General features: G+C 34.3%; 1 protein-coding gene across 1 annotated transcript in view; it reads right to left on the bottom strand.

The window, feature by feature from the left end:
• The window catches only part of TECRL (trans-2,3-enoyl-CoA reductase like), a 158,938-nt gene that overhangs the window by 1,072 nt on the left and 133,797 nt on the right, over nt 1-24,069 (bottom strand). The gene's annotated exons all lie outside the window — the stretch shown is intronic.

The raw sequence follows: 24,069 nt of genomic DNA, 5'->3' as shown, positions 1-24,069 counted from the left end.
TTGGAGCCTGCTCCTGCCTTTCTGAGGGCAGCCACAGCCACAATAATAATGCATTATCTAGCTCATGCTTTTTGTTTCAGCTAATATTTATGGAGTCTCTCTTCTCAACTTGTGATTGATGATGCTAAAAGTTACAAGAAGAGAATAAACCCTAACCTAGTGGAGCTTACAGTGAAGTGAATAATTGAAAACACTGTTGCAAGATTTAAACAAGATTTAAGTTATTCAGCAGATTACCTGAAGTGCCTTATTGTGTTTATGCAACATTTTTAATAATTTGCACCATGTAAGGTATTACAATGACCTTTTGAACCTTTGGAATCAATAATTATCTCATTGTCAACATGCTTAAACTATTTTTATGTAACCTTTTGTTCAGTAGGGAAGAGAATCATTAAATGAATTGTTGGTCAAATCTTGATTTAAACCATCCTGCATTCTACTTAGAGAAGTATAGTATTGGAATGCCTGGGTGGCTCAGTCAGTTGAGCCTCTGACTTTGGCTCAGGTCATAATCTCACAGTTCATGAGTTTGAGCCCCATGAGCCCCACTTGGACTAACTGCTGTCAGTGCAGAGCCTTCCTCAGATCCTCTGCCTCCCCCTCTCTCTGTCCCTGCCCTGCTCATGCTTTCTCTGAAATATATATAAACTTTATTTTATATATATAGTAATACTATATATATAGTAATATATATACTATATATTCTGTGAGAGCACAAGTAAATTAGGAAGTCAGCAAAGTGGAAAAATATATAAATATTTTGAGAAGATCAGCCTAAGTATATATGCAGTTTAAATAAATCACCTTGGTCACTGTGAGGAAAAAATAGAGACAAGGTGAAGAGAAACCAGTTAGGGATCTCCTTCCCTCAGAATAAAACTGGATTCTTAAAGCAAGTAATTTATGGAAAGAAAGCTGGAGACTGAGCATTAATGACCACTCCAGCGACAGGTGAGAGGTAAGGATAGAAAAGGAAGCTGAGAGAAAGAAGCTCTCCATTTTGGATGGTAGAGGAGTAACTAATGTTACAGATATCAAATAATGAAGACAGAGAAAACCTATTAGTTGTAAACACAGTGAGAATATTATATTCAATTTGTTAGGCCTTAAATCTATCCATTTGTTGGTTTTTCTAAGGAAATAAAAACAGTGTTTTGTTTGGAGTTTCCCACAAAACTGAGCCTAAGACAAGGACTTGGTTCAAAATATTTTATTTGGGAGGCAGTTCCAGGCAATAGTGTTGAGGGAATGGAGAAGGGGATGGGTAAGGAGGAAAACCTAATAAAGGTTTACATTTCCAAGGATGTTGTGGGCCATGTAAGCTTGTTTTCCTCCAGGACCTCATGATACATGTACAGAATTGCTCAAGTCTTTTGTTCAAGAAAGGGCAGACTGATACTGTGGAATGAAATACACTTCAGGGCACCATCAATATCTGCTCAACTGCAGTAAAAAATATACTTGGAAAACCAGCCAGACATAATCACTAAATATGAAAATAAAATTAATGAGAGAATAAAAAGTTCATAAATTGACATAAATATGTATATGAATGTAATAATTTTTATGTTTCATCAAGTTGTCATTTCAAAATGCAGAGATGGGTCTATTCTTCAAGAAATATATATCCCACATTTTATCCCAAGAACTATTAAACTTATCCAAAAGTATAATTTCATCACATGAATACTGTATGAGTTACCACGTTGAATACTGCCTTCATGCTCAATTGGTTATACTCTTCCTTATGTTCTCTTTTCTTCCTTTTAAAAGTAAATATAAAATGTGTTCATATTTTAGATATTTCAAATATGAATTCCTTTTCATCATTCTTCTTTAATGTATTGTTTTGCCTAAGTCGAGAGCTTATAAATAAAAATGTGTAAGAAGAACAGTAAATTTTAATGGACATAAAACACTAGGTGTTCAGTGACAGAAAAGTATTTTGTAATTTATGCTGTGGACTTGTGGCAGCCTTAAAGTTTATGTATTTTATACTTTAAATATTTATGTCTCTACAGCCAAGAAAAAGTTAAGGATGGAGTAAATATATTTACTCAAGTTCACCAATAATAACAATAATAAATTATGGATGTGGTAAGCTGAGTATAAAACTTGCCCAAATGCGGAAGACAATGGGCAAGCATCCCCGTGTGACTTGCTGCCGTGCGGAAGCTAGTGCAAACCTCCAGGTGTCATTTTTCACTTAATCTATTAGAGTCCAATGCTTTACCTTTTTATATAATAAATACTGCATGCGACAGTTTTATGCTTTAATATGAGAACAGTTTCTTTCCTTAGCTATCGAGCAAAATTATACAAATTCACAATTTGATACTTTACACATTGAATTCTTTGTAGTAGTTTTCTTTATAACATTCAATTAATTAAAAAGTATTAAGTAGATAAAATGGCAGCATTTTAGAATTATCTAATCCATAATATACACTTAAGGTGATCGGAACTACAAAATATGGACAATGAACAAATTATGTCGTATCACCAGATTTTTCTAGCTGCTTTTGATACCGCAATATACTTTTCAAGTTCCATAAAATGACATTGTATTACATGTTCAAATATGTATTATGTAGTTATAACTATGGACTTGTTCCAATTGTATGTTTAAAGTCATTCCATAGTCATGCGTCACCATTGTCTAAGTAATCATATAGTGAAATTGATTTGTAATAATAGCTGCAACTCATTTAGTCCGCTAGCAGTTTCACACTGATAAAGAGAAAAACATTTGTGTGTCGTATTTGTTTCAGATACACAGAATATAGTTGTATGTGCTTCCAGTTTTACACATTGTCTTTTCCTGTTGACATAATAGAATTCTGGTAAATAGCTGATCTTTTTTCACTTATAATGACACATTTTCTTTCAGTATTGTATTTATATGATTGTAAATTTAGTCACAAAACGTCAGATTGAAGTCCTTCTTGGTACTGACACTAGGCTAATTTCCATTCAGGAAAGAGTTCAGCAAGCAGAGACCACCCCCCCCAAAAAAATGTCTAACCCCTGTGAGGTATCCCTTCACTTTTTTCTCCCCGAGGAAGGTCACTATGTTTTCACAATCTCCTAATCCAGATAATAGAAATTCTTCCTAAAAGTGTTTTGTTTAAATAATAATAATAATAATAATAGAAATGTAAATACTTGATAGTGATTGTGTGCTCATTCACTATTGCTTGCTGTTAATTTCTGTTGCTGTCAGTCTCTACTTTTGTGGCTGTTGTTACTTAGCCACTTCTTTCCTTGAGTTTTTCTTAGTGGAGGAGAAATGGTAATCTCATTTTTCTCCAATATGGTGAGGTCATTTATTAGCAAATTTGGAATCACACATGAATAAATCATAACATTAGCAGAGACTTCATTCACTGCTGCAAGAGTTAGGTGCTGATATCATTTGCTTAACACATGGATTTTTTTTTTCTTTCATAACATTTTGTAACGAAATGTAACTATTAATACATGAAAGTTTCTCCTGTTGAGAAGCTAATAATTCAAAACAGTGGCAAAAAGACTCTTCTCACAGTTGATTTCAAATGGAGTCTTCCATTTTTCTTGTTGGAGTTTCTAAATAAGTAAAAAATTCACCTAGTGTCCAAGTTCTGCATTTTGAGTTACGGCAAATTCTTGGTCAACTCTTTTTCAGAGGCAGAGAAGTCTTTGAATGCTACTTAATCAACATGATATGTCCTCTGCTTGATGCATTATTATTAGTATCTGTTTAGTGTTCAGTTTTATCAAGCAATCTGTTAAGGTAAGACCTTCCTTTTCAATACAAATAAATCTTTTCAAAGAAGTTAAGTCAATTTTCCTATTTCTTTATTGTAACAATGGATATTATTACAGCATAACTATCCCCCTGATGTTTATACTTTATTTATCTCCCCTGATTTGGTATTAGAAGACAAATTAGTTGCCACTATTTAGAATACATATGACAAGTACTATTGTTATTTGCACACCATTAGTTCATTTTCTATATCAGTCTTTGTTCATAAAGAAAAGGCATAATTCATATTGTGCTAAATGTTAATAACATGGGAATTTAATTTATTTTACAATGTAAGAAATCTAGGGAAAATGTTTTTTGATGGAAACAGTACATTTGAGAATGAAAACAGGCAATATGTTAATAAAAATAAGAAATATTAAAGATGCATACATATGCAATATTAAAATTTCTAATCATCATTATATTCAAGCAAGAAACAGATTATCATGTAAGTATTAGAGATTTATTCGGTATCATTTATACTATCAGAAACCCATTCATTTATTCATTCAGTAATTAATGTATTTTCATAAATCATATTCAAAATCAGCACCCTGAGCAATACAGACTTCTGTAGCATAAGTTAAATTTAGTGGAAGTGATGAGCTACAGTCTCCTCTGCTCATTCTAAGTACTAAAAGGAGACTCCAAAATCACATATTTAAAAAGCCTCGAATGTAGGACTACCTGAGAATGGTAAAGGCAGTATTTTCATTATTGTTTTTTTTCATGGGATCACTTTATTTTAAAAAACTTTTTTTAAAATTTAGATTTCTTCAGTTTTACTTGTGCTCATTAGTATATCTGTGTCTGTGTTTAATTCTTCACAATTTTATCACACTGTTGTTTTATATACCCACTACTACAAATAAGATACAGTATCATCAGCATGAGAATTCCTCCTGTTATTTTATTGGAATACCATCCACCATCCTTCCCCTGCCCTGTTCCTAACCCCTGGCCTCCCTAATTTATGGTCCTCTTCAGAATTGTGATATTTAAAAAAATACTATGTAAATAGAATCATCTAATATTGAACCTTTTGAGAACTAGCTTTTTAAATTCAGTTAAATCCCTAGTGATTCATCCAAGTTTTTTGTTTCTTTCAATAGTTTGTTCTTCTAATTTCTGAGTAATATTCCTTGGTATTTAAAGAAATGAAGTATACTATACTTTTTTTTTTTTTTTTTTTACATTTCTAATTGATTTTTGAGAGGCAGAGACAGAGCACCAGCGGGGAAGGAGCAGCAGAGAGGGAGACACAGAAATGGGAGTAGGCTCCAGGCTCTGAGCCATCAGCACTGAGCCCGAAGTGGGGCTTAAACCCACCAGGAACCACTGAGTTCATGACCTGAGCCAAAATCAGATGCTTAACTGACTGAGCCTCCCAGACACGCCTATACTTTCTTTAATCATTCACCCATTGAAGGACTTGTGTTGGTTCTAGCTTATGGTTGTGAACATTTATACACAGGTTTTTGTGTGAACATGAGTTTCCATTTCTCTGGGATAATGTCAAGAGCTCAGTTTTTAGGTTTTGTGATAGTTTTATGTTTAGGTAAAAAAAAAAATCTACCACACAGATTTCCAGAGTGGCAATACTCTTTGATATTCCCACTACGAATGCCTGAAGAATTTGGTCTCTTTGCACCCTCACCAAAATTTTGCACTGTCCTTATTCTTCAGTTGGCTATCTAATAGAAGTGTAGTGGCATTTCATTGAATTTTTTTAAATTTCTATAATGGTAATTCATGTATGTACTTTCATGTGATTATTTCCCAACAGTATATCCTCAGTGTAAAATGTTATATATTTTCCCATTTTTACATTGGAGTGATTGGCTTTTTACTAAAGAGAGGAACACAGGAGGGACAGAGAGAGAGGGAGACAGAATCCCGAGCAGGCTCTGCACTGTCAGCACAGAGCCCGATGAAAGGCTGGAACTCACAAACCACGAGATCATGACCTGAGCCCAAATCCAGAGTCAGCTACTTAACCAGATGAGCCACCCAGGCACCCCTCTTTTCATCTTTTTCACAGGATCTTTTCCAGATCAAAAATTCTCAGTTTTAATGAGGTCAAATTTATTAATCTTTTCTTTTATGGATTATGCTCTTTATGCCAAGTCTATATACACTTTCCTAGTTTTACAACAAAAGATTCTCCTCTACATTCTCTTTTATTGTTTTGCATTTTACATTAAAGTCTGTGAACCACATTGAGTTAGTCTTTGCATATGGTGTGAAGTTTAGGCCAGTGTTTATTTTATGACTTACAGATGTTAATTGCTACAGAATTATTTGTTGAAAAGGCTAACTTTCCATCATCAGATTATTTTACACCTGGATCAAATATCATTATGGATATATCTGGATGAGTTTATGGCGGGGAGGGTTTCCATACTGTTGTATTGATATGTGTCTGTCCCTATGTTAATACCACATGTGTTGATTGTTGTAGCTACATAACAAGTCTTCAATCAGTTAGACAGAGACCTCCCACTTTAGTCTTTTCCAAATCGTTTTAGCTAGTGTAGTACCTTTACATTTCTGTATGCATTTTGTAATAATCTTGTCTATCTTCAAAAAAAAGATGAGATTTTGATAACAATTTGCTATAGAAGTTGAAATGTAGGTTTACCTATATAGTCTTTTGAAGAGAGTTCACATATTTGTTATGTTGATTTTTCCAACTCATGAACGTAAAATGTCTTATTGTTTATTTAGATATCATTTGATTTCTTTCATTATTGTTCTGTAGTTTTTATGAGTCATATGAGTCAGTTCATGTTTTAAATTTTTTCTTTTTATTGCTTTTTTTTTTAATTTTATTTTTGAGAGACAGAGAGAGACAGCTGGAGCAGGGGAGGGTCAGAGAGAGAGAGACACAGAATCCGAAACAGGCTCCAGGCTCCGAGCCAGCTGTCAGCACAGAGCCCGACACGGGGCTCGAACCCACGAACCATGAGATCCGACCTGAGCCAAAGCCGGATGCTTAACCGACTGAGCCACCCAGGCGCCCCTGGTTCATGTTTTATACCTAAGTTTTTATTTGAGTGATTGTAAGTAGTAATGCATTTTTAATTTTATTGTTCATGTTTCATACTTTGATACAAAAATATAGTTAATCTCTATACTACATGTGTCTCAGGCCCTGTAATCTTCCTGACTTCAGAATTCTAAATTTCTTAGGACTAATAAGTCCTATGTAGACTTATGTAGATGCATTGGGTTTTGTCAATGTAGACATATATGCCATTTTAATTAGGGATAGTTTTATTAATTTAATTTAATTTTACATTACATTATTTTACTTTTACTTTATTTTGTTTTATTTTATTTAATTTATTTTATTATTTTATTTTTGAGAAAAAGAATACACCAGCAGAGGAGAAGGGTGGAGTAAGGGAGAGAGAATCATAAGCAGGCTCCATGCTCAGCATGGAGCCCAAATGCAGGGCTGGATCCACAACCATGGGATCATGACCTGAGCCAAAACCAAGAATTGGATTCTCCACCAAATGATACATCCAGGTGCCCCTATTTATTCGTTTAAAAAATTGTATATAAATATATATAGTATGCACAATACATTATATATACTATAATATAAATAAATATAAATATTACTAATTCATAAAATTATATTTCTGTTTGCCTGGATTTTATTTATTTTTCTTGCCTCATTATGCTGGCTAGAACCTTCAGTACTATGTTGAGTTAGAGTGGAACCAAAGATCCTTGTCATGTTCTTAAGCAGACATTTCATTTTCCATGATTAAGTGTAATTTAGCTGTATATTGTCTGTAAAAGTTCCTTAACAAATTGAAGATGTTGATGGCTATCTCTAGTTTCTGAGCCTTTTATCATAAAAATGTGCCAGATTTGTCAAAAAATTTTTCTGCATCAATTGATGTTCACCTGACTTTTCTGCTTCAGACAGTTGATATGAAATGTTGAACTATCTTTGCATACCTGGAATAAATTATACATGGTGATGATATTTAATATAACACATTTCTAGGTTTAATGTGCTACTATGTTGGTTGAGGAGCTTTGAGTTAAATTAATAGAAAATGTTAATTTTTAGTTTCTTTTAAAAAAATCTTTATCTGTTTTTGTGATACTGATCTCATATAATGAATACTCATAATGTAAAATGTTTCCTTCTTCCTATTTTCAGAAAGACATATAAAATTTGTATTAAATGTTTGAATGTTATAATTATCCAGTGATTGGTGATTTTAAATTATGGATTCAAATTAGGGACTTAAGGTTATTTTATCTTGGTTGTGGTTTGGTTGTTTATGGTGTTTGAGTAATTGGTCCATATCTCCTAAGTTATTGAATGCAAAGTTTTTTATAGTGTTATTATTCTTTTATAGAGACAGCATCTTTAGTGATATTCTTTCATTTTTGATATTGCTGATTTGTTTATCTCTTTTTATTTTACTACCTGCTAGAAGTTTATCAATTTTATTGAATTATTTTTAAATGAGCATTTTGTGTCATTTTTTTCCCCTGTTTACTTAACTATTTTCAATTTCATTTCAAATTTATTTTCTCCTTCTTTGTATACTTTGGGTTCATTTTGCTTCAGCTTTTCTAATTACTTGAGGTAGGGACTTTATGTGAGAACTTTCTTCCTAATTATTTTGAGCTATAAATTTCCTCTTACCATTACTTCAGAAGCATCTTGGATATTTTATATATTGCATTTATATTTTCTTTCAGTTCTGCATTTTTCTAACCTTTATCTGTTATTTCAGATTTTCCTTTTATTTTTCTGATACTGGTTCCATGCTTGTCTTATGGTCAGAACATACTCTGTATAAATTCCATTATTTAAAATATTTCAACATTCATTTTATGAGGTGTCATATAGATCCTGTTGTTTGATTGGGTTCAGATTTTATGTATTCTTGTTAATTCTATCTAGCAGTTTTATCAGTCACTGAGTGGAAGGTGATGAAGTCCTTGACAAAATTGAAAATATTTTTATTATTTTATTCCAATTCTATAAGTTTTGATTCATGAATTGTGAGACTCTGTTGTTTATTTGGGACATGCACATTTAAGATCACTATACTTTTCCAGTGGAAAGAACTTTTCTTATTATTATGAATTGTCCTACTTAATCTCTAGTTGTTTTCTTTACTATGCAGTCTATCATACATTAACTTCACCTACTTTTATAATGTTTGCACAGCAAATCTTTCTTCATTCTTTTACTTTCAGCCCACCTATGTTACTGAATTTCATGTAAGTTTTCTGTAAACAGTTTTCTATCAGGTAATTAAAAAATGTCTACACTGATAATATCTATCTTTTAATTCTGTATTTTAATATTTATATTTTTACATCTAGGTAACTGTTTATACATTGATTCTGTCATTTTATTAGTAATTTTATGTTTACTTTAGTTCTCATTCTTCTGTTTCTTACTGCCTTCTTGGGGGTTATCCAAGTATCCACCATTTCAAAAGAAGTATGGAACTTTGCTTCCTTTTAAGGGCCTTTACTTCTCCCACTTTTAAATATCTTATTTCTAGTAACATATAGCATTAAAGTGTTTTTTAGCTTAATCATTAAATATTATTTCTAAAACATATGAGGTAAAGGTTGGCCTTTAAAGAAATTTTTAATGTTTATTCATTTTTGAGAGATAGAGAGACAGAGTGTGAGCAGAGCAAGGGCAGAGAGAGATGGAAACACAGAATCTGAAGCAGGCTCTAGGCTCTGAGCTGTCAGCACAGACCCTGATGCAGGTCTTGAACCCATGAACTGTGAGATCATGACCTGAGCCAAAATTGGACACTTAACTCACTACACCACCCAGGCACCCTAGGTTGGACTTTTTTATTACTCATTAAAAAAGCACTTGTTTCTATTGCTTTTTCTTCCTTTTGATATTTCAAGATTCTTTACCTTTTTGTCTCTTCCTACCCCCCATGTTCATCTGTTTTATTTCTTATATTCCACATGAGTGAATTATATGGTATTTGTCTTTCTCTGACTAACTTATAATCTCTAGTTCCATCCATGTCATTGCAAATGGCAAGATTTAATTCTTTTTTACGGCTGACTAGTATTCCATTGTGTGTGTGTGTGTGTGTGTGTGTGTGTGTGTGTGTGTGTGTATGTGTGTGTATTAGGGCTCTTTCCCTAGTTTGGCTATTGTTGATAATTCTGCTATAAATATTGGGGTGCATGTATACTTAGAATCAGTCCAACCATATCCTTGATAAACATGGATGTGTAAATTCTTAAAAAAGGACTAGCAAATGGAATCCCAAACTACATTAAAAGAATCATTCACTATGATCAAGTGGAATTGATTCCTGGATTACAAGCATGGTTCAATATTTGCAAATCAGTGTGATATACTGCATTTATTTTAAGTTCTGTTTATTTGATAAAAATTTCTTTCATATAATCCCAATATCTGATTTATTTTAATATTAGCTTCAATTGATTGTCTTTTACCATTGGACTTATAATTTTCCTTATTCTTGCTATATGTATTTATATTTGTATTCTGGTCATTTTAGTCAGGCTTCATTGGACAGTTTGGTGCTGACTGAAGGAGCATGAGTTATTTTCCCTGACTGGCCTAACTAGAGGAGAAACCTATTCTACAGTCTGTAAGATTGAATAGCACTGACCATGCCTGCCACCGATTGTAATGGAATCCCCCTTTGCAGTATCCCCTGGCCACCAGTTTTTTCTCCATAGAGGAAAGGAGTCTTAGGTCTGTGAGGACAAAGGATTTCAAGGGCATGACATTTGTTACAGTGTAAGTCTTCTTGCCTGTCCCCTTAGGCCAGTCTGTGTGTTTTGATTAAAGAGAGTAGTCTCAGACATAGTAGGAAAAGTGAGCACTTCAACTGCTCATTTTTTGTTAGCTATGCTCCCTATTAATACCCCTACCCCTGCTGGTGGGATCAGCTGGTATTGTCAGTGAGACTCACATTTGATCCTTGGGAAAGGGCTGTCTTAAGTTACTAGATTTGGAGTTACAAACTTCAAGCCTGGTAGCATTATTGTATTGTATGAGATAGTAAGATAATCTGTTCTCTTCTTTTTCCTCTAGCTATATTGCCCAAACTAGTTTGCTTTCTTCTTTCCACTTTTCAGAGTTCTCCTTGAGTGTATATTCCATTATTTCTGTGGTTCGTAGTTACATACAGCAATTAGGAGCAAGGAGTCTATAAAATGATATCTGGCCCAGAAGTTTGGGTCACCTTTTGAAAGTACAAATTCCTGGAGACTTCCATATAAATTTAGATTCCCTATTCTATTTAGAGTGCTTTAGGAAAATCTGTATTTTTGACAAATGCTATAGTTAAAGGGAAAATGATGTTAATAAATAAAATATTGGTTTATCTTATTGTGTTTGATAGCAGAAAGAAAAATACAGAACTGAGGGAGCAGTCAGTGTTTGAGTAAGCTATGTAGAAGGGGATATTGGTTCCAGTAATGGTTCCTCCTTGTCAGTCACACAAGGAGCATCAAGGCTGTGTAATTCTTGTCTATTCATTTTTCCAAACAGTAGTTTATCTAACAATTATCATGGGCCAGCCACTATTGTAGACAATGGAGAAACAGCCACCAACAGAACAAAAGACTTGCCTCTAGGAAGCTTACATTTCTCTGACAATTATTCTACCACAAACCAGGGCTTAAAACACATTTATTCACCCAGTGTTCTGGAGGCTAAAAGAACGAAATTAAGAAGTCAGCAAAGCCATACTCTGTAAAGGCTCTTGGTGAGAATCTGTTCCATGACTTTCTCGTAGCTCCGTGGGTTGCCAGCTGTCCTGGTATCCCTTGGCTTACTGCAAACTGCCATGGGCCTGTCCCTGTGCCTCTGCCTCCAGCTCTTGTAGGGATAGCAGCCATATTGGGTTGGGCTCACTCTAATGATGTCATTTTAACTTGGTTATATATGTGAAGAGCTTATTTTCAAATAAGGTCAAACCCACACTTACCAGAGGTTAGGATGTCAACATATCTTTTTGAGGAGCACAATTTAACCCCTAATAAATCTTACTTATAGAGGAACATAGGTAGTAATTACAGTACACTTCTGAAGAATCAAGCAGGAAAGGAGAAGGTAGATTGATACACTTAAAAGACTGCAGAGAAATAAAACACCACCAACATTTAATTCCTCATGTAGCTGGATTATCTTTCAAGACAATCATGAATAAAGATTTTCTCAGGCAAATGAAAATGGAGGAAACTTTTTACCACAAACTTGCCTGTATCTATATAAAGAAAGGGAGTAGGAGAAAAAATAAAGACAGAGAAAAAGAAAGTAAAATGGAATCATGAGAAAATGCTCACTAAAACTCAGAAAGTGCAAAAAAAAAAGTACGAGGAGAAACAGAACAAATGCAATGAATACAAACAAATATTTACAAATATGGTAAGAATGAAACCAAAACTATAATTATTTTAAAAGTGAGAAATATAAAATACAAATGGAAGGAAAAAGATTATTAGCATAGATTAACAAATAGACAAGACCTAATTTTTTTTCTATAAAAAACCCACTTTAAAGACTCAGATGAGTTAAAAACAAAGAAGGAAAAATATATATGATGGTAACACTATATCAAAACATAAGAGAGAGAGAGAGAGAAACTAATCATATAAGTTTCATCCTCAGACCAGTAATAGAATTTGATAACAACTGTGTAACTGTAAATTCTCCATATATTTAAATTAAATAGTACCTGGGTCAAAGAAAGCTTAAGAGAAATTTAAAAATAACTTGAAGTAAATGATGTTGAGAATACAACTTACTAAAATTTGTGAGATTAAGTCAAAGCAAGAAAAATTAGAGTAGGTAAAATTATTCTTTATTTTGTATATTTTTATTTAATTTTATTTTAAATTCTATTAGTTATTTTTAGGTATACAACAGAGTAATTGAATATGCCTATATGTTATGCTATGCAATGCTCAGTACAAACATGGCTACCATCTGTCACCGTCTCATGCTACTACAATAACATTGCCCGTATCCTCTATGCTGTGCTTATTATTTTTATGATGTATGTATTCCATAACTGAAAGCCTAGATCTCCAACTCATCTTCACCCATTTTGCCTATCACCCATGCTCTGGCAACCATAAGTTTGTCCTCTATATTTATAGGCCTGATTCTGCCTTTGTTGTAGTGGTTTATTAATTGTTGTTGTTTTTAAATTCATGTAAGTGAATTCATATGGTATTTATCTTTCTCTGATTTATTTTACTTATCACAATACCCTTTAGGTCAAACATGTTGGCCCAAATGGCAAGATCTCACCCTTAAGTATTTTTAAAGCATGTATCTAGCAAACGATGTATATTTGAAACATTCTGATAATTGTTAAAACTGAGCAGCTAGAGAATAAACATAATTTAAAAATTGGGCAAAATATCTAAATTCCATCCCCCAAAAAGACATATATTGGGAAAATAAATATGCAAAATCTTCATTTGTTGGTTGCACATTAAACAAAATGAGAGGAGTGCCTGAATGGTGCAGTTAAGCTTCCACCTTTTGCTCAGGTCATGATCTCACAGTTCATGAGTTTGAACCCCACATGGGACTCTCTGCTGTCAGCACAGAGCACACTTTGGATCCTCTGACCTCCTCTCTCTCTGCCCCTTACCTGCTTACACTCTTTCTCTTTCATTCTCAAAAATAAATAAACATTAATAAAACAAAATGAGATATCACTGAAATGTTTTTGAATCATTAAAATAAAATTTAAAATATAGGCAATATTGATGGTGAGGATTAGATAAATTCATTGCTGAAGGGAATGCAAAATAGTGCAGCCACTTTGTAAAAATATTTTCAAACTTTCTTCTAAAGTTAAACATAGTTTTTTTTAATGTTTATTTATTTTTGAGAGAGAAGCAGAGCGTGAGCTGGGGAGGGGCAGAGAGAGAAGGAGACACAGAATTCAAAATAGGCTCCACGCTTTGAGCTGCCAGCACAGAGCAGAGCCCAACACAGGGCTTGAAGCCATGAACTATGAGATCATGACCTGAGCCTAGGTCAGATGCTTAACTGACTGAGCCACCCAGGTGCCCCAAATGGTCATGATCTCACAGTTATATTTAACTTTATTATAAATATGTAAAATAATCTCCCTGAAAGGGGAAGATAAAAGTACTAATCTAAGAAAGTTTGGAAATGAGTGGAGTCTGAAAGACTAAATTCTAAAGAAACTGCTTATAAGTATTGCACCATAGCTAATAAACTTTGGCCCCCTGGGTACAGATTAACAATTCTGATGCTGCTATATGAACATACTGCAGTTAAGTAAAAAGATGAAAGATGGCGGAAGCCAGACTTCTCATTCTTGAAGTGGAAGTTGATAGATAAGCAAGAAGAGTAGGCTAGAATTAACCATGAGGTAATGGATTAGTGGAATTGGAGACCTCGACCTGAATGCATGTTATACAGACATACTGGTTCCATCTAGAAATATTTATAGACATGTATAGATATACACTGGTTGATAATGCATATATTTTCTTTCTCTCTCAGCTGAGGCAGCCTAGAAGCACATGCATCAGCCAGATCCTGGTTTCTAATATATTCTTTAATAGAAAGGACAGGTTGATACTATGCTCCCTTATTAAGTTCTGATGAAAACACATTTTCTCTCTGGTTTATCATTAATAATACATTCCCCATCTAATCGTGAGAAAAACCATAAACATATCCCAGTTGAGGGATTTGCTACAAAACACTTGACAGGTGCCTCTCAAAACTAGTAAGACCACCAAAAACAAAGAAATCCCCAAATTGTCACCACCAAGAGTTGCCTAAAAAGAAAGGATGAGTAACTATATTTTGGATATATATTTTTTGGATGGGGTCCCAAAGAAGAAAAAGCACTGTTAGCAACAAATGAAAAAATCAGAATAAATTATAGGCTTTAGTTAATAAAAATGGCAGAACAACACTTAATTATATCATAATAGCATAGATTGTTAATGCTAGGAAAACTGATGATGGATACATGGGAACTCCATACTATTCTCAAAATTTTTGAAAAATATAAAAATGTTCTCAAAATTTTATATGAACTTATTTTAATTATAATATGGATAATGAATTAGAGCACATATGGAGAGGAGACAACTGTTAAAAAGTTGTTGTAATCATCCTAGGACCAGATGTTGGTGGTTTCTCCTAGCAAAATACCAATAAGGATGGAAAATGGCAAACATCCTCCAGAAATATTTAGGAATTAGAGTAAAAGTGAGTAATTATTGATTTGGGTTAAGGGTACAGTGTCAAGGAGTTAAGGATCACACACAGATTTTGGTGATTGAATGAATAAGAGTGGCATTTATATTTTAAGTGGAGTTTGATGAGTCTTCAAAAATGATTTAAAAATGCATTTAAACAGTTGCCTTAACATTAGACAAGTAAAGACAAGCAACAGATTAATGTATTTGGCGAAGATCTTGGGTTTTATAGTGTGCATACAATAGATTTCCCTGTCATGAACACACATTCAAATGATTAGTAATTCTTCAAAACTGTTTTCCTTCATGGACATGGTTAACATATTTTAAAATTGTTTTTCCATCCAAATTTGTATACATGGTTTCAGAGTTTTAAGATTTTAGATAAAGATAAATAAAAAATTCAAGTGGGAATCAAAATTATTTTAATGAGGAGCACCTGGCTGTCTCAGTCGGTTAAGTGTCTGACTTCAGCTCCGGTCATGATCCCATGGTTTGTGGGTTTGAGCCCCACATCGGGCTCTGTGCTGACAGCTAGCTCAGAGCCTAGAGCCTGTCTTCAGATTCTGTACCTCCCTCTCTCTCTGACCCTCCCCTGCTCACGCTGTCTCTCTCTGTCTCTCAAAAATAAATTAAAAACATAAAAATATTCAAAAATATTTTAATGAGTTTTGGAGACTCTAAGTTTTCTTTCTGGATTTTATATGAGATAATAATAACAAATGATTGAAAGGTTAAGTGCATTCTAACTTCTATCAAGTATAATGTTATATGTAGCAAACCAGAGAGGGAGACAAAACAGACACTTACTTCCCCTATATAAAGCAATGGCACATGCCCCCTCCTACAGATTTAATAAATTACATGAATGTTATTTTTTAATTTTAAAAACTGATCTAGTTTTTAAAAAATGTCTTGGGATTTCTGGGTCAATTAAGTGTCTGACTTCATTTCATATTAGGTCATGATCTCAAGGTTCATGGGATCGAGCCACCCTCCCTGCCATGTTCGGCTCTTCACTGACAGAGCAGAGCCTGCTCTGGACTCTCTCTCTGCACCCCACTCCTGCCTCCCTCCTGTGGGCTCTCTCTCTCAAAAATAAACAAATTTTAAAAAAGAAAGGAAAAAATGTCTTGAGTAATACTAGATTTCATAGACATAAGGCACATATTCTGATCCAAACAAAAGCATCAAAACCAAATAGAAAATGATTTTATCACGAAATGACTCACTAAATTAATCAATTGAATCTCAACAATTCCTCTACATTAGCTTTTGTCACAATAGACATTTCTGGCATAGAATGAGTAAAAATGTGCTAATATTATGATGGAAAAAATAAAACCTTCCTTTAATTAAGAAAAGAAAAAGTTATGAAGCTGATAATATCATTAAAGTCATGGCTCTCATGTCCTGAGTTTTAAAATCAGTTTTGTTAACAGTTTTAGTGAAATGGACACATCACCAGTGCCACATAGATAATTTATATGTCACGATTCTGTGACAATGGCTGGACTTGCAGATGTGTTTCTTGATAACACTACATTTTCGCGTTAGCGAGTGATGAGCTCCCTCTTGTAACGCTGATGTCAGCAGACTCAACTACTTTGATCTTCATAAGGTTATGCTTTGAAAATTAATGGGACAGCTACATATAAAATCAAAATCAATTTACTATTTTCTATAGTAGGACAAGAATGAATTATCCAATATAAAGTGTGGATTGCTGTAAAGGCTGCAATTTCATCTCACTATTCTTATGTTTTTTTAATAAACTGCTCATGCTTTTTTCTTACAGTTTATGACATCAAAGGGACTCTTCTGTAAAATTACATCAATAAATTTCACCTTATGCCGGACAGATTTTATTTCTTTTATCTCTGTCATCCTGTTTTGCAAATAATCAAGACATGACAAAATTGATTAAAGATTTATCTTGCCTCCATGGAATACAATAACTGTCTTACTTAGTTAAAAAATGGCAATGTAAAAGCAGAGCTAAGTTTAGACTAAGTTGCTACTATTTAACACCACTCAAAAGATGAGTGATATCCAGGTAAACCAAAATAGTTGCCTTTATTATCACTGAATATGTAATTCCTTGGAGTCCAAGGTAAAGTAGATTTCTTTATTACCACTGGCATTTGGCAAAAGTTGTTAATCAGTTATAAAAAAATGCATTGTTTACTACCATCTGCTCTCACATCTGTTTTACAAATGCATGGCTCCAAAGAGATTATATATAGGTTGAATATAGAACAGATACTTCTAGATATATTTTTGAAAATGCTAACGAATTGTTTTCAAAATAGCCAGTATCTTAATTTTTAGGATTTTGTCAGAACACTAAAAAGCATTGATGTTTTTATAAATTCAGGTTGGCTTTTTTTAACTTTTTCCTCCAAGAACATTGACATCTAGTCCATTTAATGATTCATGTTATAATTGATTCGTTCTAACATCTTTCCTTTTCATTCTTTTTTTTAAAAAATATTTTTTGAGAGACAGAAGGAGACAGTGAGAGCAGGGGAGGGGCAGAGAGAGAGGGAGACACAGAATTGGAAGCAGGCTCCAGGCTCTGAGCTAGCCGTCAGCACAGGGCCTGACGCAGGGCTTGAACCCACGAACCATGAGATCATGACCTGAGCCGAAGTCGGACGCTTAACCAACTGAGCACCCAGGCACCCCTCCTTTTCATTCTTAATCTTTTATCTAAAATTATAAGGGAAATATACAAATGTATATACATGTGTAGTTTTAATTTTTCTCTACTGCTCCCCTATCACAATATTTTATTATTTATCCTGAAAGATTTCCCTTTTCATCCCAACTGTTCACCCCATACAGACACTGCCCACTTCCTGCCTATCTTTTGCCTGGTATGCCCAATTCTTTGACAATCCCTGCCTTATGTTATACATTGTAAAAGTCACCCCACAAAGAGACTTGACAGACACCCCTACTCACTGATGGCCCAGCACAGCTTCTGAGGCTCGCTCTATGTCAGTGCAATGTGCACCAGTTTTGTTTTTTTAACCTTCACTGTTTTGGTTGATATTACTTTTAACCAACCATCTATGTAGCATGATGCTAAGCTACAGCCATCAGTCTTCTGTAATTCATCCTGCCATGAAAGGGCAGGAAGGATATTGAAAGCTATGCAGCAAGACAAGTGCGTCCTATGAACACTCCTAGTAAGGAAACGAAATTTCAAAATTTAAACCTTGATTTTATAAATTAGATCATTTTCCTTAGGATTTAAGGGAAGCCCAGCCAGTTTTGAGATATCTAATACGACCCACACCTCTCAGGAGACTGATACTTCCATACGTAATCCACAAAGTTGGCCCACAAAATACGGGATAATGAGGCCCCAGAATTTCTTCCAGTGTCCTCACCCAATTCCTTCTCCCAAACATTCCTGATCAGTCTGTATCCCTGCTAAACAGGAGTACTTGTCACTCAAATTTATCCAAGCATTCCCTCTTGTCTAAACATCTCTACATGGTCCCTTTACCCTTTTCCTTTCTGCCCGCTATGAGGACACCGCTTTAGCATACCGAATATTGGCTATTTTCCCCTGACTACCTACCTTAGGACCTAGTGGTTGGATATGGGCCTCTACTTATTATTTTCACAACACTTATCAGAAGTAAAAATATATACATTTAGAATGTTAATGAATGTAGAAATGAAAAATTGTGTGTTTGTTAATATTGTACAAAACTAATAGTGGAATAATTCAAATTTATCAATTAAATCGCCCTTAACAAGAAGTCTTAAATATAAATTTAAACATAAAAAGAAACAGAGTTTTAGGACTATCTGTGAAAATCTTCTACAATGTTTATGTCCACAAAGGTCTGCTGAATGAGGAATTTCCATGCACTCTCTTTGGATCCTTTTATGACTTCAAGGATTGTTATTGAAAATAATCAGTAATACAGTAAAGTTTTTCCAGTGGTAATAAAAATATTTAAATGACCCTGATGCTTCAACTTAAGTGCCAAAGAATTCAAAACTGATTTTTTAAAGATCCTCAAATTAAGAACCAATTTAAAATTTGTAGTTCTTTTCAAGGTTTTAGTAGCACATAATTCTTTTTATTTTAGTTTCTTCAATGTTTATTTATTTTTGAGACAGAGAGAGACAGAGACAAAGAGAGAAACAGAGAGAGCACGGGAAGGGCAGAGAGAGATGGAAACACAGAATCGGGAACAGGCTCCAGGCTCTGAGCTGTCAGCACAGTCTGAAGCAGGGCTTGAACCCACGAACCACGAGATCCTGACCTGAGCCGGAGTTGGACACTTAACTGACTGAGCCACCCATGCACACTAGTAGCACACAATTCTTAAAAAAATGCAGAATGTGAATTGAAAAATCAGATAAGATTTATGTATCTGTAAAGCTCATTACAGAAATAGGCGTACAGTTCCACTAAGCAGCAACACCCACTTTTTTTTTTCAGTTCTAGTTTGTAGAGAGTAAATTTAATCTATTGAGCAACTAATCCAGTGGTATATATTTTGTATGAAATATACATGAAAACCAATTATTAAAATATTGACTCTGAAGTATGCTTATCTCTGTAAAGCTTTGTTTTTCATTTTGAAACAAATGTGTTCTTGATACAATGTGTATCAAAAAACATATTTCATGATGATTTAATTTTAAAAAAGAAACTTTATAGTATGTATTCTCATTTTTATTTTAAAATAAAAGAAATAAAATAAGGGGATTTTTAAAAAGAAAATTGACAGGATAGTACCCTACTTTAAAAAAGGAGTAGGGGCACCTGGGTAACTCAGTTAGTTAGGCGTCCAACTCGATTTCAGCTCAGGTCATGATCTCAGGGTTGCTGAGTTCGAGCCCTGCCTTGGGATTCTCTCCCTCCCTCTTTCAGCCCTTCCCCAACTCATGTTCTCTCTCCCTCTCTGTCTCTCTCACTCTCGCTTTTGCTCTGCTCTCAAAAATAAATAAACTAAAAGAATAAAATAATAAAGCACCTTGTATTTCTGTATAGTTCCTGAATAATTTTATGCGTTGGGCAGGTCTATCTGTTTTTAAACATAGCCCACGCTGTATAGGAGCCTGAGTCCTTAGAAAATAGAGAAAAAAATATATATTGCTGACTGAATTTTAAGAATTAAATGACACATTTTTTGTGTGTATGGCTTAGAACGTATTTAGTGCCTAAAAATTCTCTTCGGCTTCATACCCTGCCCCCAAGCCCCAATATGGCTGTAGTTTTGCCCTTGCTACTTTGCTGTGTGGGTTTGGGTCCTCCTCCAGAGCCCCTGACCCCACCAGGCTTCTGCAGAACAGAGTAAAGGCCCAAGTGGCTTTGGGCACAGGACCGAAAGCAAGGCAATGGCTCTTTCTGAAACGAAGTAGGTAGCCCTGATGATGTTTGAATGACTACCTTTCTGTGTCATTCTTCCCTTTTCTAGAAGAGCACAGCACATTTATAACTGAATAGAATTATTGTCCTGTGCTGTGAAATCCAAATAGGCTGACCACCTTCCTTCATTCCTTCTCCTCTCTTTTCTATTCAGTTCAAACTGCCAGTTTTCTTACTGATGAAGGTGCTGATCAAGTTTCTAGTTCACATCCACACTGATCTACTTATCACATGGTTGTTTGGCCAGACTCCTAATGTTTCCTTTCTGAACATGCTTTTTCTTTTTTTTTTTTAATACAAATAGGTTGAGAATAAGTGCTAGTTTCTTTAGATTAACAGCTCTGTCTCCAGTTTACTTCTCACTCTTCACTGTAAGCAGACAGGAGGAACTAAGCTGCTCCTTCAAGGCTTTGCTTAGACTTTTTTTCTAGTGGAAATATCTAATTTCATTGCTAACAAGTTCTACATTTTACAAAACACCAGAACATGGACACAGTTCAGCCAGCTTTTTTTTTTTTTTGCCACTTTATAACAAGAATTGCCTGTCTTCTAATTTTAAATAGCATGTTCCTCATTTCCTTAGTAGAATCTCCTGTGGCATCCATATTGCCACAACATTCTGTTCATGATTATGTACCCTCTAGGAAGAGAGTTCTCGAGAACTCTCCTTTCTTTCTGAGTCCTAGCCAAAATCACCTTTTCAAATTTCCTTCATGGCAATATTGGCTACTGTTCAATGCTCTCGCAGCCACTACCTATTTTTCAATTTCAAGATTTGGGGTTATTTGTTACAGCATCAATCCACTTCTCAGTACCAATTTCTGTCTCAGTTTAGGCTACTATAGCAAATTACCACAAAATGGCTTAAACAGCAAACACTTAATTCTCACAAATCTGGAGGATGGAAGTCTAGATCAAGGTACCAGCAGATTTGATGTTTGGTAGCCTACTTCCTGCTTGCAGTCTGAGTTCTTTGTCTATCCTCACAGAGAGGCTAGCTCTCTGGCCTCTTCTTATATGAGCACTAATTTCATTTATGAGGGCTCTATTCTCATAACATAATTATCTGCCAAATGTCCACCTCCAATTCTATCATATAAGGGATTAGATCTTAACATATAAAGGTGAAGACATTCATATGTTTCTGACATAAACACTTAGTCCATAACAGTCCACAAATATGTCACCCACACATCAATATTTGCTCTGGCTATTTTGCATGTGTTACTTATTCCGGAACCGTGATAAGGGAATAGAATTTCTATTTCATTTGTGAAACAGAGGAAAAAGTACATGGTGAAACCAAGGGAAAGCATTTAAAGTTCCTGCTGCGCTATAGCTCAGTTCAATTTTCCTTACTTTTTTTGGCTAAAGCAAGTGACCAAAATGGTCATGCTTCTCTCATTTGGGTGTGTAAGCAAACCCCTCCCGCAGCGAGGCATTTCAAGTCACCATTGGTGGGCTGTGGTAATCTTTCTCCCGAGAGAACAGAAAATAGGTTTCAGAAGAAATTGTCATATTTTCTAATAACTGAGTCTTCCTATCCAAAGGTTTGGTGATTTTTAACATTTTGCAAATCTATTTTGTGTACCTTTGGAGGTTTCCTTATGTATGTTGTAAAAGAAAATAAATTGTTATATTTAATGCCCAAGTAGGTTATCATTTTTAGCTATATAATATAGGACTTTTCTCTTATTATAGCTTTAATTTGAACAATGTTTAATTCAGCTTTTTTTATTTACTCTTTAATGGATACATTTTTTTTAAAGACTCCAGTCTGGAAGATGGTATGAAATGTACAAAATGAGAAAGAATCTCTGCTTTTAAAGAGCTTATAAGAACTGACATTCAGGTAGTGACATTTCTAATGAGATTAATACAGTAGGTGACAAACATGTAAAATGGGTAGATATCAAATATGATGGATTTAAATCTATGTTGCCATATCAAAAAATTAATGTAACTGACCTGAGTAGGTTTACGTTACATGACTCCTTACTTTTGAAATCTCTCTCCTGAGCCAGAAAATAGCATGCAATAATATAAACATGGATGTGAATGAAATACCTTTTCTGTCCAATGCTTAATCTAGGTTTTCCAAATATGTGATATAGACAAAATAGGTAGAACACAGGTGATAGGATTAATTTGATTGGCATGGTCACTGAAGTTTAAAGCAAACTGTTTTGTTTTCAATTTTCTGAAATAAGATAAGATTTTAATCATTTTAGATGATGGATGCACCAAAGCACCAGTGCTTGAGTTCTACTCCCAAAATGACAGATAGTTTTGTTTTTCTAGCATGTAGGCGCTTGACCAAAATGGTTATTATTTTTTTAATGTTCATTTATTTTTGAGGGACAGAGAAAGACAGAGCATAATGGGGGTGGGAGCAGCGAGAGTGGAGACACTGAATCAGAAGCAGGTCCCAGGCTCTGAACATCAACATAGAACCAGATACATATGGGCTTGAACCCCCAGCCCCGAGATCATTACCTGAGCAGAAATTGGACATTTAACTGACCGAGCCACCCCGGCATCTCTGGAACAAAATTATTACTATTTCAAATTTAAATATACAGGTTTGGTTAAAAGGATGGAAATCCTTAGAATTTGATTTTAGTTTAATACTTGAGAGACAAAGAAACTTCAGTTCTATAGAAGTATTCTGACAACAGTAACTACTATGAAATTAATTATTGTGTCAAATATTTTATTAACTACTCCATATATCATCTTACTTAATATTTAATAAGCTCTTATGTAGTGGGGGTTATTAGTTTATGTTGTAGGCTAAAAATCAGAGGGTTAAAGAGTTTATGTAATTGACCCAGCAGCAATAAGCTTGAACTCTGGTCTTTAGTCTCTAAAGTGGGAACACTAAATATTATCCCATGGTTCAGGGGGAAAGAACTTATTATGTGTATCTTATGTGTTTGATAATTTGGAAGATGAAGAAACTGGATTTTTAGAAGATGGCTAGGAAGAGATGATAATATTTGAGAGATTAACTGATAATAAACTGAATTAGAAATTGTCAGTAAGATATTGGTTAAAACCTTAAAACCAAGGAATTTCTGTCTGACAAACAATGTCAAATACATTGTATTTTAGTACTACTGTTCCAAACAGATGCCAAATAGAAAATAAACAAGTAAAACTATATTTTAAGACTAGAAAATTTGTTGGAAAGTTATGCAAAAAAATTGAAAACACCAATTTGAAATTATAAACATAATGTTAACAAATTCTCGATTTTATTTTTCTTTTAATTCTATTTTTTAAGTAATCTCTATGCCCAACATGGGGTTTGAACTCACAACCCCAAGATCAAGAGTTGCGTGTGCTGCTGACTGAGCCAGCCAGGTGCTCATCAAGTGATTTTAATGAGGTTACTGGCATCCAGTTAATGAACTAAGGGATATAAATTATAGGAAAAACATGTAGTGTCATTTTATTTTTTGGTTGGTAAATGCCAATAAGGGAAACTAATCCTACATTTCAACAAAAGCAAGCAAATTGTTAAAAGAATCCATTGTAAAATTCTGTGTTTAAAATAATGGCAATAATGGGCGCCAGGGTGGCTAGGTCGGTTAAGCATCTGACTTCC

Source organism: Suricata suricatta, chromosome 1 (assembly GCF_006229205.1).
Source record: "Suricata suricatta isolate VVHF042 chromosome 1, meerkat_22Aug2017_6uvM2_HiC, whole genome shotgun sequence".
Classification (NCBI taxonomy): domain Eukaryota; kingdom Metazoa; phylum Chordata; class Mammalia; order Carnivora; family Herpestidae; genus Suricata; species Suricata suricatta.
Note: the sequence above shows the minus strand (reverse complement) of the source record. Positions and strands in the feature narration are given on the sequence as shown.